Source organism: Papaver somniferum, chromosome 11, assembly GCF_003573695.1.
Source record: "Papaver somniferum cultivar HN1 chromosome 11, ASM357369v1, whole genome shotgun sequence".
Taxonomy (NCBI): Eukaryota; Viridiplantae; Streptophyta; class Magnoliopsida; order Ranunculales; family Papaveraceae; genus Papaver; species Papaver somniferum.
Genome location: NC_039368.1, coordinates 51,705,510 through 51,728,458, shown reverse-complemented (window position 1 = coordinate 51,728,458; position 22,949 = coordinate 51,705,510).

Here is a 22,949-nt window from a genome sequence, read left to right as displayed (position 1 = left end):
TCACACCCAAGCAATTACTTGTTATGACATTCAACCTGATTGCAAAACTCTACTAAGATAGTCATCGTACTTGTTTCAACGTTTGCCAAAACACTCGCATACTGAAATCACATGGATATATAAGAAATGGAAATAGAAAAGTGAAGTGTGCAAATGTTGACTTAAGTGAAAGATGTTACCCACAATACTTGTATGAATGTCGTCAAAGGATTCTTATTTATAGCGCAGTAGTTGAGAGAAGCACCCGTTTAACTCGACCACATGATTAGATACTTTAAGCGCATGTTCCTTTTTAGCAAGTATGTGATAGTTGCCTTGGATCCTGCATTCCACGCTTGCTTAGGTGACGGAGACAGGGACAACGTTTCACACATACTACTATCCAAGTGTCAAGAACCTCATCAATAGTCATTTTGACTTTCTATATAATGATGATATGGTTTTTGTTTTAATCGACACATGATTAGTCCGCAATTCTGGACCTATCATTTATTAAGTATCGATAAATGAAAATGAGCCTTATTTTTTATTTTTTCACTTTTTTTTTTCTTTGGCTCACTCTTTATGAGTGTCGATAATTGTCTATGGGGCTTTTATATACTCAACCAATGATTACCTTGCTACAATATCCACGGCAGTATCAGGATCCCACCAAATCAATTTAGAGAAACATATAACTGCAAAAATAAAAAGAAAGTGATTCAGTAATGATTAATTGCGAGGATGAATCTTTCAAACGACTACCATAGCTTAATTTAGCATTCAATTATGAACATATATATTTAAAGATTTTAGAACGATAAAATGGAACTCAATCTACAGCCGTAAGAACTGTTTCAACCTTAAAGGTTTAGAGTCTCATCCTAATTAGCTCATAATTAACTCCAAAAGATGAAGTCTCAAGAATGCAAGAGATCAAAGAGTATTATTTATTATGTGTATATGCAAATAGTAGATACTAAATGCTCCCCCACACTTAAACTCAACATTGTCCTCAATGTTCAAAACCGAAAATTCTGATTTTTGACATAACAGCCCTGAAAAACTCAAAAACTGTACCAATGGGTAGGGAACTAGGAAAAACATCCTAAACAAAAGTTGTTCGCCTACGTATTTTATATACGTTGTCAAAAGTGCACAGTGTTTCGATAAATGGTCTGACCTTTAGGGCCTCCGGACTGACTGACATGCAATCTGAAAAAGTTCTGAAAAAATACCGAAACTCAAATGTCCAGGCCTATCGCTCCAACTTAACAGACTCCGAATTCAAGATGGGAATGCAAGATATGATACGCAAAACTATGAAAATTAAAAAAAAAAATGGATAGAGATACAAAACCGATGGGTTGCCTCCCATTTAGCGCTTTGTTTAATGTCCTCTGCTTGACTTTACAATGATGCTACTCCTCCAGAGGGACTGAATCTTGAAGTCTCGTCACTTCTACATTATCTTTAGACAAGTTTTCATAATAAGGATTCAATCTATGGCAGTTGACTTTGAAAATTATTCCAGTTTTCATACTAGTAATCTCAACTGCACCATAAGGAAAAATATTAGTAACAACATACGGTCCTATCCATCTGGACCTTAGCTTCCCAGGAAATAATCGAAGACGATTATTAAATAAAAGAACTTTTTGACCCACAACAAAACTCTTTCGAAAAATCATCTTGTCATGGAAAAGTTGTGTCTTCTCCTTATGTATACGAGAATTCTCGTAAGCATCATTGTGTATCTCCTCTAGCTCGTTAAGTTGTAACTTCCTTTGTTTCCCCGCATTGTCATAATCCATGTTGAACATCTTTATCGCCCAATATGCCTTGTGTTCAAGTTCAAGTGGAAGATGACAAGCTTTGCCATAAACCAACCGATATGGAGACATACCACTCGGTGTTTTATACGCCGTTCTATATGCCCAAAGCGCATCGTTAAGCCTATAACTCCAATTTTTCCGTGTAGTGTTCACAGTTTTCTCAGGAATGGATTTAATCTCCATTTCGAGATTTCGGCTTGCCCACTAGTTTGTGGGTGATACGGCGTACCAACCTTGTGTGTTATGTTGTACTTCTTGAGTAGAGCATGGAAGGATTTCTGAAAATGTGAGCCTCCGTCACTGATAACCACTCTTGGTGTACCATACTAGAGAAAATATATTCCTTCACAAATTCACAAACAACTTGAGAATCATTAGTAGGGGTGGATTTAGCTTCCACCCATTTCGAAACATAATCCACAACAAGAAGTTTATAAAATTTTCCGTTAAAATTGACAAAAGGACCCATAAAATCAATTCCCCACACATCAAATACTTCAACAGCGAGAATTGGTGTGAGTGGCATTTGATTTCGAGCACCTAGATTGCCCGTTCTTTGACATCTATCACAAGATTTGCAAAAAATATATGCATCCTCAAATAGGGTAGGCCAATAAAATCCACTTTCAAGTACTTTGAAAGCGGTACGTTTAGAACCAAAGTGACTGCCACATGCATAAGTATGACAAAAAGTAAGAATAGATTGAAATTCAGAATTAGGTACGCACCTGCGGATGATTTGATCAGAACCGTGTTTCCACAAGTAGGGCTCATCCCACTCATACTTCTTATCTATTTTCTTAAGCTTAAGCTTTTGAAAAGTAGACATTGTACTAGGTACTTGTCTTGTAACCAAGTAGTTCACTATATCCGCGTACCAAGGTGTTGAGTCTTCAATTGAGAAAAGTTGTTCATCTGGAAAACGATCTTGTAAAGGAAGTTCTTCTTCGGAAACAACAAGTTTACTAAGATGATCAGCAACAGTATTTTCAACACCTTTTTTATCCTTTATCTCATAATCAAATTCTTGCAATAGTATATCCACCGTATAAGCCTTGGCTTAGCTTCTTTCTTCTTTAGTAGGTACCTAAGTGCTGCGTGATCAGAATACACAACTACTTTTGAACCCACCAAATAGGATCTCAATTTTTCTAGTGCAAACAATATAGCCAAAAATTCTTTCTCGGTAGTGGAATAGTTGATTTGTGCATCGTTTAGGGTCCTATATGCATAATAAATCACATGAGACAGCTTTTCTACTCTTTGACCCAAAACGGCTCCAACTGCATAGTCACTTGCATCACACATTAATTCAAATGGAAAACTCCAATCTGGTGACTTGATAATTGGTGCAGTTGTCAACAATTCTTTCAATCTATCAAAGACATCCTTGCACTCCTTGTTGAAGTCAAAGATAACCTATTTTTGCAATAATCTACACATCGGCATTGAGATTTTGGAAAAGTCCTTGATAAACCGCCTGTAAAAACCTGCATGACCAAGAAACGAGCGAATTTCCCTCACCGAAGTGGGATATTGTAAGTTCCTTATTAAGTCTATCTTTTCTTTGTCAACTTCAAGCCCTCGAGAGGACACAATGTGACCGAGCACTATGCCATGGTTTACCATAAAGTGGCATTACTCCCAATTTAAAAAAAGATTAGTGTTTATGCATCTTTTAAGCACAAGTTCAATATTTTGTAAAAAAAATTCAAAAGAATCACCATAAACACTAAAATCATCCATAAATACCTCAATTATGCTTTCCACATAGTCAGAAAATATACTGACCATGCGTCTCTAAAAAGTGGAAGGTGCATTGCAAAGACCAAACGACATCCGTCCATAGGAAAACATACCAAATGGACAAGTGAAAGTAGTCTTCTATTGATCTTCCGGTGCAATAACAATCTGATTGTAGCCCGAATAACCGTCCAAAAGCAATAATGTGAATGTCCCGCTAACCTCTCTAACATCTGATCAATGAAAGGCAAAGGAAAGTGATTCTTTCGTGTTGCGGAATTAAGCTTTATGTAGTCTATGCACACTCTCTATCCTGTTTGAACTCTTGTAGGAACAAGTTCATCATCTTGATTTCTAACAACAGTGACACCTGCTTTCTTAGGTACCACCTGTACCGGGCTAACCCATTTGTTGTCAGAAATTGGGTAAATCACCCCCACACTTAGTAATTTGAGGATCTCTTTCTTCACGACCTCCAACATTGGGGGGTTAAGCCTACGCTGAGCATCACGTACTGGCTTGAAATCATCTTCCGTTAGGATTCTATGCATGCACATGGATGGACTAATGCCTTTGATATCAGCAATTGTCCAACCAATAGCCGTTTTTTGCTCTTTCAGAACCCTAAGTAGACGTTCTTCTTGTATTGGGGTGAGGTCCTTTGCAATAATCACCGAGAGTTCTTCTTTATCACCAAAGTATGCGTACTTTTGGTGGTCTGGAAGCGGCTTCAGTTCTAGTTTTGGTGCTGCACAATAGAAGGTAAAGGAACCTCATTAGTTATGGGTAAAGAAATATAAGAAATATTACCCGGTTTAGTTGTTTGTAATGCTGTTAAAGCACCACACATCTCCACTAGCTCTTTGGATAAGTTAACGTCCAGGTTTGGCTGTCCATGAACGTCCAAATAAATGTTATTCCGTGGCACAACTCCAAGTTCATCCTCGTTATTCAAATCAAATATTTGTTGCGCTAACGAACCAATAACATCAATAGAGAAAGCTGAATGAACATCACTAGGATAACGCATGGTTTCAAAATATTGAACCGTATGATCTCCTCATCAAATTCCATAGTGAGTTCATCACTATCAACATCAATCTTCGTCTTTGTAGTTTTCATAAACGGTCTCTCAAGAAGTAACTAAGTAGATGAAAAATTATCTCCATTGTGCATATCCACAATATAGAAATCAAACGGAAAGATTAACTGATTCACTTGAACTAACACGTCCTCCGCGACTCCCTTAGGATATATATTGGACTTGTTAGCCAATTGAATATTGATCTTTGCCTCTTTTAAAGGTCAAAGATTCAAAGAATCATAAACATCGGCTGATAACACTTATGGATGCTCCCAAATCAAGCAAAGCACGCTCGAATCTTCGGTTACCAATGGTAACCGGTACTGTGAAACCACCAGGATCTTCACATTTTGTAGGCATCTTCTTTAGTAACATTGTTGTAGCACTTTCTCCCACTTGAGTAATCTCATTAGCAATCAACCTATCCTTCCTTGTACACAAATCCTTCAAAACCTTGACATACATGGGTACGGTTTTGATGGCCTCAATAAATTGAATGTTGATGTGTATCTTGCTGAAAATATCCATGATCTCCGTGTCTGGAGCTTGCTTCTTTGACTTGGCAAAACGACTAGGGAAAGGAGGTGGTATGATAAAAGTGGGAACCGTTTCCTTAGGTTGGTCGTTTAAGGTTGGCTTTTCCCTTGGGACGGTTTCCTCCTCTACTTCCTTTTCGATGTCTTTACTAACCTCGTTTTGTTGATGTGCCTCTTCAGTTTGTCTCCCACTTCTTAGAATGACTGCATTAACTTGCTCTCTTGGGTTCACAAAAGGTTGTGACGGCAACTTTGTCGAAGCTTGTGCCTTCAGTGAATTCATATCGGTTGATAATTTCCCTATCTGAGTCTGCAAGTATTTAATAGCATTATCACTCTTTTGTTGATATTGCAAATTTTGTTGGTATATCGCCTTTTTTTCTTGGGAAGCTTGATATTGATTTTGCATCATAGCTTTCATCATATCTTCTAGACCGGAGCTCTGGTTCTGTTGCTGAGGTTAAAAAGCACTTAGTCGCCCAAAAGCTGGCATATGAGCCGCGGCTTGCTTGTTGGCATAACTGAAATTAGGATGATCTTTCCAACCAGGGTTATAAGTATTAGAATATGGATCATAATTTTGCCTTTGATTAGGAAATAAAGCATTAACCTCGGCCTCCTCTTCGTATGGTGGAGCAACTACCGAATCTATACAATGAATCTCCTTTTCAATGGTGCTTAACATATGCTCGGTATTTGGAGATTCACCCATCTCGCTAACTCTTCTAACATTTGAGTCGTGCCTTGTATAAAATTGTCGTGCGTTTGAGGCCATACTCTCAACTTGCGAGATTGTCTTCTCAGTAAGTGAACCACCAGTAGCTGCATCAATCAAATTCTGTTGCTATGGAAGTAATCCTTCGTAGAAGAATCGAATGATGAGTGTTAGGGATATGTTGTGATGGGGACAGCTTACCACTAACTTTTTCTACCTATCCCAGTATTCATAACGAGACTCCCCAGTTTTCTGAAGAATACCACTAATCTCCTTACGAACAGATGTTGCCTTAGAAGCAGGAAAATACTTCTCTAAAAATAGATTTTTCATTTCAGTCCATGTTGTAATACTCCCAGTAGGAAGGTAATACAACCATTCTTCCGTTGAATCTATTAAAGAGAATGGGAAAGCTTGTAGCATTGCCGTATCACTGTCTTCGGTACTTTGCCTAAGACTTGTCATCTTTTGTTGAAATTGTCGAAGATGGCGATTCAGATCTTCGCCCTGGAAGTCCCTTGAACTTTGGTAGATGATGAAGTAGATTCAACTCCAGCTCCACTGGGTTAGTGATTGTAATACACAGTGGTTGCGAATCTAAGCATGGAGATGTCAACTCTCGCAGCTTCCTCTCCACAGGTGGAGGTGGTGGAGGATTTGTATCGTCGCTCACCAATGTTGATGTAGAAGGTTCTTCTTGCGTTTGCTGACGTGCTTGTAGTATTGTTCCTCTACGAGTTTGAATACTGCACCTCTGGCATTCCCAATATTTCGATGCCAGAGATTAAGTACCTGAAACCACAAATCTAGAAAACGAAATTAAAAACTAAAAAGAAAGTCTAAAAACAAGAATAAAACTAAAAGAAATAACAACTAAAGCTACCGACTGCTCCCCGGCAGCGACGCCAAAATTTGATGGGTGTCGTAAGCTCAGCAAATTAATAATCTTATTTCCACACAATTAACTGGTAATATAATGGAAGTAAGGATCATTCCCACGAAGAGCAATGAGTTTTAGTTGTCAAAATGTCACAAAGAGGGGTTTGTTTTTAGATTTGAATAAAGTAAATAAAAGCAATTGAAAATATTAAATTGTATGCAATGGGGAGAGATATGATCGAGGAATCCTTCTTCGTTAATAAACTATCAATGAGTTAATATATTCATTTATTCGTCATTAATCATAGATTATCACCAACCGTAGAATAACAAGTACGCTTAGCTATTCCCAAAATTCCTTAAATCACTGGATAACAGGTACGCTTAGTTACCAGATTTTATTCATCTGAACCACCTTGAGGTACGCTTACAAGATGTAATTCAGTCGAATGCTTTAGGTTTTGTGAATTTAGGTTTGATCCTAGTAGTTAGACTCAGCACGCTCAGTCTACTTGCTAAGGTTGTGTTTACACGTGATCGCTTTACAGAATCCCTATGCAAGGTTTCACGTTCTATACTTGTGTAGGAATTATTCAACAATTACGGATATCCTAACCATCACTAGCAATAGATTAATCAACAAATATATTCAGTTGGCCACCTAAACAATCTATCAATTAATCATAAGTATTTTAATAGTAAACACAAACGATAATCATATAAAGAAATCAAAATAGATTCATATATTAAATCAAATCAAGTTTACAACTTAGAATTCATCCTGAATTAATAGGTATTTAGCTACTCATGGATGTAGAAGCATCCATGATATACATATGATAAAAGTTTAGAGATATCGTTACGATTGAAGAATCGCTCCGAAACCCTAGCTTTTGCTCTGCGTGATGTTTTCTCTCTCCAAGCTTACAATTTCGTGATCCCTTGATGTGATATGATTTCACATAACCTAATACCTTTTTAAAGGTTTATGTTGCTTGGCCTTCACGTATTTAGTTAGGTTTAAGAACCTGACCCAAAAATACGAAATAACGACTCCAAACGTGACCTTAGGCCTTCCAAGGTATTAATATACGTTTTCCTACTTGCTAAGTACGCGTACCAGTCCGCGAACTTCAAATTCCAGCAGAAATTTTCGGAATTAAAATATGCGTACCCGGTTTGCATACTTTACTGTCTTCGATATTCAATAAAAGCTTGTGGCCACAACTTCTTCATCCGAACTCGGAATGACCTCATTATTTTTGCATTCTTTTTATATTTAAATTATCTTCAAGATGGTGATGATAAATCCTTAATTTGAATGATTTAATATCGGTCTTTGTCCCTTCTCTGTTATTGAGCGTTTTTCTCCTTTTCGTCGCACCTTTTCCACTTCTCTTGGACTTGGGCACTTGGATACTTGGAATACTTATCTTCCTAGATCTTTTCAGCACTTTGTAGCTCCTTTTTGGGTGATTCACCTAATAAAGGAAAATAAGAGAAAACAAGAGTAATAATACGAAAATATGCAAGAATAATAGCTAAAACAAGTATGGAATGGATACTAAAATCATATGAATTATGCACTTATCACTACGCACAACCTATGATATTTCAATTATATTAACAAATATAATGCGGAAAAAATATAACATAGGCACCAGAAATTTTGTTTACGAGGAAACCTCAAATGCAGAAAAACCCCGAGACCTAGTCCAGCTTTGAATACCACACGGTTTTAAGCCGCTAAAGACACTAGCCTACTACAAGTTAACTTCGGACTGGAATGTAGTTGAGCCCTAACCAAGTCTCACACTGATTAAGGTACAGTCGCATTCCTTACGCCTCTAGAACCACGCCGGATTCTGCCCACTTGATTCCCTTAGATGATCTCACCCACAACTAAGATTTGCTATGACCCAAAGTCGAAGACTTATAAACAAATTTGTCTCCCACGGATATGTCTATCCTTTATTCTTTTTGTTTCGTCTTTTGATACAAAGATCAAGGTGAACATGAACCAAATAATAATTCGGTCTTATACTCCCGAAGAGCAGCCTAGAAATATTAGTCAACTCATAATAACCTAACTGATTAACAGAAGAAGTTATTACGGAATCACAAGAGTCTGAAACGAAGAACTGTTGTGATTACTTTTTATATCTTACCTATCGGAGATAAATTTCGAGTAAATATTAGAGAAGATAAAACTCAATACGATAAAACAAGTAAGATCAGAATATGCAACTACAGAGAAAATAGTTAGATCTGGCTTCACGAATCCCAAATGAAGTCTTCAAGTCGTTAACCTAATAATGGTTTTAGAAAACCTAGGTTAAAGGAGAATCGACTCTAGTTTGCAACTAGGACACATGAAAGTGTCGGGATTATGTTTTCCAGTTGTTAGAGTTCTCCCTAATGTAGCCTTTCAAATCATGGTTGCTTACAATTAAAATTTAAGATAGCTTAGTAACAAAGCATTCAATATTCACCGTTAAATGAATTCCTGATTTAAGATTCAAGCTAAGTCTGCTTAGAAATTAAGCAATCAATCTCCACCGTTAGATGGTCTTAGCTTGTTACTCACAAATGAAATATACTTATATATTTAGATATGAGTAACCGTACCTAAACGTGTATATTGGGTTGGCTCAATAACAGTTAACCGAAGTTAGCCATCTGAACACTTTTGTCTTAGCCGTATTCATCTAACTGTAGATGGGGAAAAACGATTTGCTGGTTTTTACGGATTTGAGGAGATAACCGTGCGGAGGAGACTCCTTGAACCGAGCAAATGCTCAACCTCACACAGATGCACTGCAAGAAGGGAGTGCTTTAAGTTCGAGAGATCAATCTGTAAGACTCCAGCCTAAACCAAGACAATGGTCGTTCCAGAGTCAATTCGGTCACAAGAGAGGATAGGTCGATCTGTAGGAGGGAAGCTGAGAAATGTGCGAGATCAACGGTGATCAAAGATTGTAGGTGTGTTGTGTATTCTGCGTGAAGAAAATAAGATAAGTTCTGATTGATTGAACGCTAAGTTCTTAATCTCTTGTTTGTCTGCTTGACGAGAGATTGCCTGTTGTTTCAATCATGATTCAGAGACTTATTTATATTGCTAGAATTGTAAACGCCTTGATCCCATGAAGTGTGACAGTTGTTGGAGTCAAAGAGTGGGGAAGTGGAAATCGTGTTAAAACCAGTTGCTCATCGTGCGGAGACTTGGTTGATTTGCTACCCACTACTTTGCTAACTCCTCCAACTGATTGCACGTCTTGCTCACATTCTCGTCGTGTGTATGAACACACGTACCTTTAACCGCCAGACCAAAACCCTAGTTAATATCCCCCATGTAACACGATTGATTTCTCGTGATTGTGGAGTCAATTGCTGACTTAAGGTGAGCGAATGTTGCTGAATTGTTGAATATTGACATTTGAATCAGTATTCCTTCGTCTGAGCAAATGTTGCTCGTTTGATGAATTGTTGGTATTGGGACCAAATGAAAATGTTAATTTAAGATGCTGACATGTGAGCCGAGCACAATAATTAAAGTGTTGATCACGGGATCAACGTAAAATTATTAGTGTTTGAACCTGCTCAGAATTATGTTTTTGCAGAGCTCTGGATTCGAAACCCTAATTTTTGATCAATTGATGATTCATTGAAAATCAATCACGGAGTGAAGGAGAGACCGCCTACATGGGATGATGGACCGTCTATGTAGTGCTTGTATGCTCGAGTGAGCAAATACTAAAGTCTCTTGAAAACCAGGTAAAAGATGATTAAATGCTGGTTTAATCATTTACTATAATAGTGCTCGTCTCAGCTTTAGGTGATGAAACCTAATTATGAAGAGATGAGGGACCGGCCAAGAGGGTATGAGACTGTCCCTTGGTGGTCGTGGGACCAGCTGATGGTCGTTTGAGCAAACTCCAAGTTGTTTGAGAAAGTTTGGACCCAATATGAGCAATTGAGCAAATTAGGTCAAAATTGTTAAAACATGTGGGACCGGATATTTGCAATCCCTAAGTCCGGACTTGGTCGGTCAAGGAGACATGCTCGTGTCACCATAATGTCCGTATCTTGTCCTGAGAGTTTCGATATTTTCTGATGCGCGTTTGAGCAACATTTTGAGAAAATATGAAGGATTCAGGGTTTTGCTGAAACTGAGGAATCTTCATGAGATGTTGAAAAATAATGAATAAAGTAGGGGATTGTAAGGTGTGGGACCATCCACGGCTAGGTCATGGCTGGCCGGCTAGCGATCTCGGTCCCGCAACACCTTTCCCAATTTTATGTAATTTTAAGTATTTTCCCTGATGTGAAGGAAATACCATGAAACTGAGGAATTTCATGAGGTTGGGGAATTTCCATGAGATTATGGAAATAATAATAAATAAAATAGGAGTCATGAAGTCTGGGACCGGCTATGTGGCACTTTTCCTAATTTTATATTATTTTTCATGATTTTAAGGAAATATCATGAAATCAACGAGTTTGTTGAAACTAGGGAGTTTCCTTGAAGTGAAGGAGTTTCCATGAGATGAAGGAAGCAAATAATATTAAAATAATAAAACAAGGACGTGTGGGACCGACCACGGCCAGGGCATGGCCGGCCGGCCAATGAGCCCGGTCCCGCGAGTTTTTTTCCTAATTTTATGTAATTTTCATGAGTTGAGGTAAATATCATGAAATCGGGGAATTTTCATGAGATGAGGGAAATAATAATAAAATAATAAGGAATCATGAGGTGTGGGACCGACCACAGCTAGGCCGGCTAGTGTGCCCGGTCCCACGACACCTTTCCTAATTTTTATTATTTCTTTGTTGCAAGGAAACACCATGAGACTGGGGAGTTTCCTTGAGACGAAGGAGATTTGCTCAAATGAAGGGATTTTCATGAGATCAGGGAAAAATAATAAAATATGATAAATATATAATTGGGTGTGGGACTGGCCACAGCGTGACTGGCGGGCCGGTTGGCCCAGTCCCCTAGCGCCTTTGCTAATATTTTATTTATTTTTTCTTTCTATTTTGCATAGGTTCATCGTTCCTTCGTGTTTTGGAATGCTTGTTCGTGCATTCAGGTGCTCGTTTTTGCATTATTGCTGAGTACACTTGCACCATTTTGGTCGCGGCTTACTCGATAGCGTCTCAAACGCCCGTTCGTTGAATATTTATTACTAACCCATGGAATTCTGTTGGGAAAACCATGAATTGAAGTAATGAAATATTATGAAGAACATAGAATGTTTCCAAATATTCAGCTAATGAATTTAAAGATTATAAATAATTAATTGATGGCTCTATACTAGCAGGCATGCTGTCTAGGAGCATTAACTATTTAAGGATTGAGCGATGTGAGCTTGTTGAAGCGTCATATTTTCTTTATAGTCAGGGAAAACGTTGTTACATCCTGAAGACGTTATTGCTCTATACTAGCAGGTAAGTCGTCTAGGAGCCGTCTAATCTTTCGATTCTATATAGAAGTAATTACTGAAATTGCTCAGTATTCATGAGATACGCCGTTGCCTCAGCTGAGAGACTTCACATCTGTATATACTCTGAGAGATGGTATTCTCAGTCAGAGATTCATGCGGCATGAGATTTCATGCTTTGATGAGAGACATGAGCCTCAATACTCATCTGATTGCTGGATCAGGAGCATTATAATTATGGTTTTACGATTTTAACCCTTGCGGAAAATCCACCATCTACACAAACACTTCAAGATCAAATATGATGATCAATCAGTCATGATAGATAATCAAATGAATCTAATTGTGTTTCAAATAGAGTTGTTCAATTGTTCATTAACTCATAGAAATATTCATAAACAAACTGAAATGAAATCGGATTGATTCGTAATCGTAGAAAGTACCTATACAAGAATTAATTCATGAACATTAAGCCACGATTTGCAAATTTAATTTGCATTCCTTAAATCATAAATGTTTTTAGTTCATGAGTATGAGAATCATACGTAACTGATTTTAGAACTTAACCACTGTGTTCGCAAACTGGGTACGCGAAAAACAGCTCCGGACCTTGGCCTAGTCAAGCGGTTCGCAAACCCGATTCGCAAAAAACTGTTCCAGACTCAACTCAGGTAAACGTTCGCATACTAGGTACGCAAACAAGAGTTACGGACCTTCTCAGATAAACCCATTCACATACTAGGTACGCAAACAAGTTCTGGACCTGAATAATCACAATATAGTTAGCATACTGGATATGCATACCGTGTTTATCCATACATGGGTAATCCTTATAAACTCTCATTTTAATCATTGAAACATGCTTAGAAGACGACATAGTAATCTCACACATACCATTAGCTTCAAGTCATTTTCAAGTGATCGAATGATCAATACGAAACTTCTAAAAAGCTAACATCAAATGAATGTCTCACATACATCATATAATATGTCCAAGGTAATTTTCACATGATCATCTTTTGACTTAATATTTAGTTTCCAACAAATTAATTGTTTCCAACTAAACTCGTCAAGAATACGATGAACATAGCTAAAGCAAAAATCTTCCAACATATATTTCGAAAAATAGATCAGCGAGATAAACTCAGCTCGAAATATCAAATGTGTATAATGTAAAAGTCTATATAGCTATACAACTTAGTCTCATTAGAAGATAGAATAGAATAGACTTCTTAGTGATAGATAAATTTTAGTTTCCACATACCTTTTGTTGATGAAGTTCTTCCAAGATCCTCAGTAAATCTTCTTCTTTAATTGGTGAACGTCGTGAAGTCTAAATCTCAACTACACATTCTATCCTAATCCGAGACATAGCTATAAGTAGACTAGAAATAAAGCATATATTTTTGATCAACTAAACTTGACAAACAAGCTTGAGATAGCAACGCTTGCGAGTTCGACAGAGCAGTGCTCTAACAGTATTGGTCAGTCCATCATGGAAGAAACTTTTGCAGGATCAGCTTTAACTCCATTTAGTGTAATAATATGACCTAAATATTCTAGTTTAGGATGCCAAAAACAACATTTAGAGAAATTTGCAAAAAGCTGACATTTTCTGAGAATCTATAAAGTAGTTTATAAGTGAAGTATGTGGTCCTCCAATGAAGATCTATAAACTAAGATATCTTCAAAGAAGACTAGGATGAACTTCCCTAAGATGTTATTTTAAAAATCATTCATAAGAGCTTGAAAAGTAGCTGGATCATTTGTGAGGCCAATGGCATTACCTTAAATTCAAAATGCCCATGATGAGTCTTGAATGCAGTTTTAGGTATGTCAGAAGGATAAATTCTATCCTAATCCGAGACATAGATATAAGTAGACTAGAAATAAAGCATATAGTTTTGATCAACTAAACTTGACAAACAAGCTTGACATAGCAACGCTTGCGAGTTCGACAGAGCAGTGCTCTAACAGTATTGGTCAGTCCATCATGGAAAAAACTTCTGCAGGATCAGCTTTAACTCCATTTAGTGTAATAATATGACCTAAATATTCTAGTTCAGGATGCCAAAAACAACATTTAGAGAAATTTGCAAAAAGCTGACATTTTCTGAGAATCTATAAAGTAGTTTATAAGTGAAGTATGTGGTCCTCCAATGAAGATCTATAAACTAAGATATCATCAAAGAAGACTGGGATGAACTTCCCTAAGATGTTATTTTAAAAATTATTCATAAGAGCTTGAAAAGTAGCTGGATCATTTGTGAGGCCAATGGCATTACCTTAAATTCAAAATTCCCATGATGAGTCTTGAATGCAGTTTTAGGTATGTCAGAAGGATAAATTCTGATTTGGTAATAGCATGACTTCAAATCAATTTTGGTGAAAAATTTGGACCCAAGTAATTCATCATATAGATAATCTATAACTGGTATATGAAACTTATCCTTAATTGTAATGTTATTGAGATTTGTAGTCTACACAAAACCTCCATGAATTGTCTTTTTTCTTGACAAGACGGATTGAAGAAACAAAGGGACCGTTGCTTGGTTGAATTATACCAGAATGTAGCATTTATTTGAACAAATTATCAACAACTGACTTCTCTATGTGAGGGCATTTATATGGTCCAAGATTGACAGGTTAAACATTTGGTTTGAGAGGTATTTTGTGATCTAAGCTTCTTTGAGGTGGTAGAGTTTGTGGCTCAGAAAATACATTAGAAAATTGGTTGAATAAAGTGGGGATTTGTGGTGGAGGTGTGGAATGGACATCGGTGGTGGATATGGAGAAAATTTTTCCAATCAACCCATGAGTATGCTTTTGAAAGATTTTTTTACTGCAGTACCACTTATCATGCTTGGAGAGGGTTGTTGTTGTATACCAGTTAAGGTTATATTATTTCCCTTGTGATTGAAGGAGATACATAGCTTGGACAAATTGAATAAAACATCACCAAGATTCCTTAACCAAGTTGCACCTAAAACCATATCACACCCTCCTAATGGAAGGAGTCTCAAGTCACCACAAAACTTGTGACCCTGCATAGTCCAATCAAGTTGAGAACTGTAGGGTGTTTTTTCTTGCATTCTACCAAGTGAAAATGCACGAAGCAATGTGGTGGGATTAAAAATGAGAATTGACCCCATGAGTTCTTCCTTCAACCCTCCAATGAAACTTACAGACCAGCGACCTTGTTAGTAGAAACTATATAGTTACCAGGGCCATTAAGAACATTATGACCTAGATGACCATAGTTTAGTCGTCAATTTTTTAAACCACTATAGCGTCGACTAAAGGAAGACGGATATGACCATTTCCTGTATGGAAAAATGCTAGCAAGACGACCATGTTTTAGTTGTCATCTCTTTAAACCACTATAGTGCCCACTAAAGATAGATGGATATGACTATTTTCCGCGTGAGAAAATGATAACTTCATCAGGATAAGAATGTTATGACCTAGACGACCATGTTCTAGTCGTTATCTTTTTAAATCACTATAGTGCCGACTAAAGGTAAATAGATATAGCCATTTCCTGTTTACCATACGATATTAGTCGTCAGGTAATAAAATTATTATCATGACGACCATGACTAGTCGTCATTGTAATAAAAACAATACCATGACGACGATTTCAAAATTCAAATTTTACAAGTACAACGCCATTGATTTTCTATTAAAATGGCTAGACTTAGGCACTAACTTATAAATATACTAGTTTTCCATACAAAAAAAACACACGCCTAGTTTCATATATTATACAGAGCCCAATTCATCATCTACTCTTCTTAACTCTCTTTATACCTCTACATACAAGCAGGGCATCATTTGATTCAAGTGAAAATTTGTCCATAATCAAAACATGGTACCCCTGTTGATAGTGGATTTTTGACGAAGGTTATGTTCGTAAAATCATATCAGAAATTATGTATCTCTGGTCAGTACAGAATCATAATAAATTCATGTATTTTCCTTTCGCAAGATAAGTGAATTGCGGTTTTGTAACCTCATCAAATGTAAAAATATATGACAATAATATTAGGGCTTCTGAAGTGGAACCTTCATTATTCCATGTATTTTACAGTTAAGCTGAAAGACTCAACATTTCTTATTTGAATTCATAATTCATATATGGTGTCTGAACTTCCCCAGAATTATATTCAGAATTAATATGATGACTGTCGACTCATATCTGAATCAATTAAATGCTCCTAGACAGATTTCCTGCTGGTATAGAGCGACTAATTAATTAAACATAGTGCAATAATCATCGTTTGAATTCCTATAAAATATACTAATTAAACCATAATATGCACTTACTCGGATTCATGGCTTTTCTCAACTGAATTCCATGGAATAGTAATGGATATTCACCTTTTAGGCATAAGGGGCACCCCCGAGTAAGCCCCGAGTAAAAGGAACGAACGTATTTAGTAATAACGCTCAAAAGAGCATCAAAAAACATGGAGAAACAAGGATATGTGTTAGAGGATTGCTCGGTCGAACTCGCATGCGTTGTTATCTCAAGCATGTTTGTCAATATTAGTGATCAAAACTATAAGTCTTGATTTCTAGTCTATTATAGCTAAGTCTCGAACTAGGATAGAAAGTGTAGTTGAGCTCAAGGACTTCATGGCGACTCACCATACAAGCGGAAGAACTACTCAAGGAACCGGTGTAACTTCTCGACAAAAAGGTATGTGAAGACTTGAACTTATCTATCACTCAAAAGTATATCTACTCTATCTCCTAATCTTTGAGACAAGAAGTCGTATGTTATATATATAGACTTGGATTATACACATTTGGTATTTCGAGCCGAGTATACCTCGCCTATCTATATCTCGAAATATGTGTTGGTAAGCTTTTCGCTTCGATCAAGTTCATCTTTACCTAGTGACGAAAGTCATGATATGTTTCAATCACTTTGAAAATTTCTTTGACGATAAATGGTGTAACAACTATATAACGTCCTCTAAGAATGTTTGAATGATTGAAATGAGAGTTTAGATTACATAACCAATGATGGACATAAGCATTGTTGTGGAAACACATTTATCTATAAGTCCTATTCCTTGAACCAAAGTTTGCGAACTTTGTTGATCAAGATAAACCGGAAGAATGGTTTTACCAAGTCCGCGAACTGCCAAACTTATCATCCCGAGAAATTCTGCTGGAGTTGACGAACTAGCTGCGTCCGCGAACCCAGTCCGCGAACCGGCGGAAAGTCTTGCCGAGATTTTCAGATGGAGTTTGTAAACTCTGACCGGTTTCTTAAGTCCGCGAACCTAGTATGCGAACTTAAGAAGGTTATATATCTGAAGATGATTTCTGAACTTAAACTTAAAAAGACTAAGGAATGCAGTTTGCAAACCATGGCTATAAAAGTTCATGAACCGATTCAAGTGAATCAAATCATCTTTGCTTCAATTGTGTCTTGTGTAGTACATAAGATTTCCTTGCAATTGAACAACTCTCTAACTAGTTCATTTGAAGTCATTTGAACTAGTTATGGTGAAGAAGAACATGGTTGATATGAGATTCTCATAGGGCTAACCTTTTGGTTAACTATTATTGAACCAACAAGTGCATACGTTTGGGTACGGTTAACAAACCTAGAAGCGTGCACTGTCAAGTGTGTGTAACAATCTAAGTTTTCGATCTAACGGTTGAGAAATATTAGCTTGAATCTAAATCAGGTTTTCATCTAACGGTGGATATTGTTTGCTTTGTGACCAAGGCAAAACCCTGATTTAAAAGACTATATAAAGGAGACATCTAGTATTTTGAAAAAATAATCCCCACACCTTACGTGTGATACTAGTTTGCATACTAGAGTCGATTCTCATTTAACCTTTGGTTTTCTTCTTCTAAAACCATGTTAACGACTTAAAGACTTCATTGGGATTGTGAAGCTAGACCGATACTACTTTTATTGTAGTTGCGTGATCTGATCTTGCATATTCTATCGTACAAGTACAATCAGATTGATTGGCTTGAGATTGATATCTCCGATAGGCAAGATATAAAAAGTAGTCACAAACATCTTCGTCTCATTATTTGTGATTCTGCAACATCTTGTTTCGCTACCATACGATTAAGATTATTGTGAGGTGATTGATAACTCTAGGCTATTCTTCGGGAATATAAGACCGGATTATCAATTGGTTCCTGTTCACCTTGATTATTATCAAAAGACGGAACAAAACCTTTAGGGTTTATCTGTGGGAGACAGATTGATCCTTTGATATACTTGTCTGTATGAGACAAATTTGTTTATTGTCAAAGCCTGCGATTTTGGATCGTATCAACTCTTAGTTGTGGGTGAGATCATCTAAGGGAATCAAGTGTGCAGTATCTTGCTGGGATCAAAGGCGTAGGAGCATAATTGTACCTTGGATCAGTGGAAGATTGATTGGGGTTCAACTAAAGTCCAGTCCGAAGTTATCTTGGAGTAGGCTAGTGTCTGTAGCGGCTTAATACAGTGTGTGTTCAATCTGGACTAGGTCCCGGGGGTTTTCTGCATTTGCGGTTTCCTCGTTAACAAAATTTCTGGTGTCTGTGTTATTTTAATTTCCTCATGATATTGTTTTATCTTTATAATTGAAATAATACAGGTTGTGCGTTTGAATCAATCAATTGGAAATCCGACCTTTGGTTGTTGATTGATATTGATTGATCCTTGGATTTTGGTCTTTGGTACCATCCAAGTTATTTCTTGCATTTGATTAAGAACTCGTAGTTCCTGCTTGAGTAAATCAAATCAAGAGAGAGATATAAACTCGTTTATATACTTTTAATTGATTGAGTCTTGTTGATTCTCTTAAAAGTATATTCGAGTTTGTCCATACAGATTGCTAAGCGAAATATTGGGTGGTGTTGTTAGACCCCCGCTTTTTCAATTGGTATCAGAGTAAGCAAACACGTTCAAGACCTTACAAGTCTATGTTTGTAGCGATCTGACTCTATGGAAAGTAGTGTTATCTCAATAAATGCACCACCAGATACAGGGATTTCAGAATTCTCTTCCATGAATGATTTGATAAAATTTGTAGAAGAAATTCTATCTAAACCTCCACCAGGTTTAAAATCCCTTGAAGTATTTTCAGGGCTTGAAAAGAAGCTTGAGAGCTTATCTCATGATGTTGAGTTATACCTCCAGAAAGACCAAGAACCTCTTGACATGCTAAATCAAGTTATGATGAATAATATTCATGTTGAGGTTGATATTGCTTTACTGATCAGTGAGAGCAATACTCCTCCTCTGCGTAATCCAATTAGTTGTGATAAACTAAACGAATTACAGGAGGAGTTTAAATCTCAGTCATCTGAGTGTATCACCTCAAAGCATGAATTGATTCGTTTCTAAATTCCTAATACTTCCTATCTAGATAGTAGTATTATCTTCTTTTATGAATAATCTAGGACGTCTCTTTTTATCAAAAGAGTTTCCCTTCGCAGTACTAGAAACTATCTGCAGAAACTGTTTTTTATAAGTTGGAAAACAAGAAATCAGAAACACAAATCTTTTTGGGTTCTCTTGAAGTTCTTTGATAGAATTATAAAAACAGTTCCTTGGGTGTTTCTCAACACTACAAGATTTAAGGGTTGTTGGAAAGAAACTCTTTCTTGGTGCCATGGTGAGCAAGACATTGTTCACCTCAACACAACTTGTTTGTGTTAAAAGTGCATCCTCACCAAAAAATGCCTTGCTATGTATACGGTGAGGGAAGCACAACAACTGGGGGGCACAGATTATATTCGGTAAGGCTGTAGAATTCAATTGGACTTTTCTAAAAAGGTATGTCTATAAACTTGAGCAAGTTTTATGTTTTTATTACTTGTTTGAGTACTTATAATGATCCATGTACCTTGATTATCGTTCATTTCTACCTAACTTGATTTGTGTTTAAGGTTCTTAAATGTTTAGGTTTGAAAACATTAGTTCGGGATGTTTGGACTTCATGGTACACTTACCAAGTATGCATAACATCATTTAAAACCAAAATCCAGGGGTTTAAGTTCGCAAACCCCGTCTGCATACTGCTCCAGGATACGAGAATTCGTTTGCAAACCCGTATGCATACTTGACGTCGATATTCGACAAACTTGTTTTGGCTGTATCTTCTCGTCCGAACTCGGAATGACCTCATTCTTTTTGAATTCTCTTCCTATTTGAATTCTCTTCAAAATAGAGGTGATAATTATTGAATTTGGATGAGTTAAGATTGGTACTTGTCCTGTCTCTTGTTTTTGAGTGTTTTTCTCCATTTTGTTGCACTTGTTCCACTTCTATTGGACTTGGGCACTTGGATTCATGGAGTAGTACTCTTATAAGCTCATTTATAGATTTTACAAGAATGTTGTTGGTGAATCACAAAGAAGGAAGTTCAAGAATGGGCAGTAGTACGCATTACTATGGGATTCTTGAATGTTCACAATCATTTTATGTGAATTATGGTGCATGGTCGTTAATAAATTTGTATGTTCTTCTTTGAAAATATTTTTATACGCCTTTGGTAGATATTCTTGGTATAAATCCGGGCGAAAAAGATTGATTCTACTCTCTAAGGACAAATCATCTTATATATGCATTACGAGTTTGTCTTGATGCCTAGGAAACTTCTTATGAGAATTTATTCTTGTTTTTGAGAAGGATTACTATAGTTTGGAATAGCAATTATTGTGATTACACATAGGTATGTCCAACGTTTTCATCTTCATGTTTTTAGATTTATTGGTTTAAACTCTAAATTTGTTTGGAAGATGATTTTTTAATTTGTTATGGGATATTGGTGTTTACGTCCGTGAACTATGTTTGTCCCATACTCTGTCAAAACTAAAGTCGTTTGTGATCGGTATTCACGTACTGGTAAAAGAATTAATAGACTTTTGACAAATACAAAAGTTAAGCCTATATTGTCAAACATTTGATGGAAGATAGGTTAAAATATTTTGTTTTCAAGGATTATGTCTATTAATTGTCGTTATGCAAATAGTGATTGAAGATAGAATGAATCCTTGAATATTCCGCAGTATTGATCATCCCTGATCCATATTTTATGTATTACTGTGAGGCTCCGTAATGTGTCTTATGTTGAGCACGATACAACCAAGTTGATTAATTCTTGATTATATTTGTTGGTTGTTCCGTAAGGTACTTTATGTTGAGCATTTTTGAACTAAATTGATCATCTTGTTTGGTTATTTAGTTATTGCTCCATAAGTCTTTTTATGTCAAGCAAAACAAATGACAATTAAATTGATTACTTTGGTAATTATTTTGGTTGTGTATTCCAATTAGATTAATTATGGGTTCTCTTGTAATTAATCTAGTTGAATATTTTCATACTCCGTAGGATTCCTCTTGTGTTGAGTATATGAACGACTATCATATTCATTTTATAATGGTTATGTTAGTCGTATGCTCCGTAAGTTCTCTTATGTCGAGCATAGTCAATTAAGTTGATCACTTTTTGTGTTTAATTTGATTGCGTATTCCGATTAAGTTAATCATGGGTTTACTTGTGATTAATTTGATTGAGTTTTTGGATATAGAAAATCATTCTCATGGTTTTTGGTGTCCAATAAAATCCTTCTTTTCTTTCGAAATTAAGGTCTCTCTTGTTGTTCTTTCGAGAATGATATCAAATGGGGGGAGTTCTTTTGAACTTGTGCTTAATGGTAATATCTTGAGGGGAGTGCGGCTATGGAATATTAGAGGGGTTAGATTGTATCTTTAAAACTCCTTGATGAATGATATTAGCTTCGGCTATATGATTGCATCTAAATTAGATGGTATGTATTTTCTTTTAGCCATGAAATTTCTCTTACGGAAATTTTATTATGATCCCGTTCTTGTACCTTTGCAAATTTTATTGACAAAAAGGGGGAGAATTAATATGTAGTTCACATTAGAAATACATATGGTTTTCGGATCATTGTGTAAGGGGGAGTGGTTTCCATGTGAGATGGATTATTGACTAAGGGGGAGTGATACACATCACCACAGTATTATTGTTGAAGTTGTGATACAATTGGACTTTGACATTGTGTAATAATACTATGACACTGTATAACAATGATCGAGACCGATGCTTTCTCATTGTTATATCTACGGATCTTCAACAACGGTGATGCTAAACTTACAACCTTTGGGATCATTGGAGTACTTGGAAATGACGAAGATTTCGAGGAACGTTGAAGATTAGACATGTCGAATAGGAGCTACCAAAGTTTCTTTATCTTTTTTGTATTCCATATGTATTGATAGTTTTGTCACTAAAATTGATAAAGGAGGAGATTGTTAGAGCATTGCTCGGTCGAACTCGCATGCGTTGTTATCTCAAGCATGTTTGTCAATATTAGTGATCAAAACTATAAGTCTTGATTTCTAGTCTATTATAGTTAAGTCTCGGACTATGATAGAAAGTGTAGTTGAGCTCAAGGACTTCATGGCGATTCATCATACAAGCAGAAGAACTACTCAAGAAACCGGTGGAACTTCTCGACAAAAAGGTATGTGAAGACTTGAACTTATCTATCATTCAAAAGTATATCTACTCTATCTCCTACTCTTTGAGACAAGAAGTCGTATGCTATATATATAGACTTGGATTATACACATTTGGTATTTCGAGCCGAGTATACCTCGCTTATCTATATCTCGAAATATGTAATGGTAAGCTTTTCGCTTCGATCAAGTTCATCTTTACCTAGTGACGAAAGTCA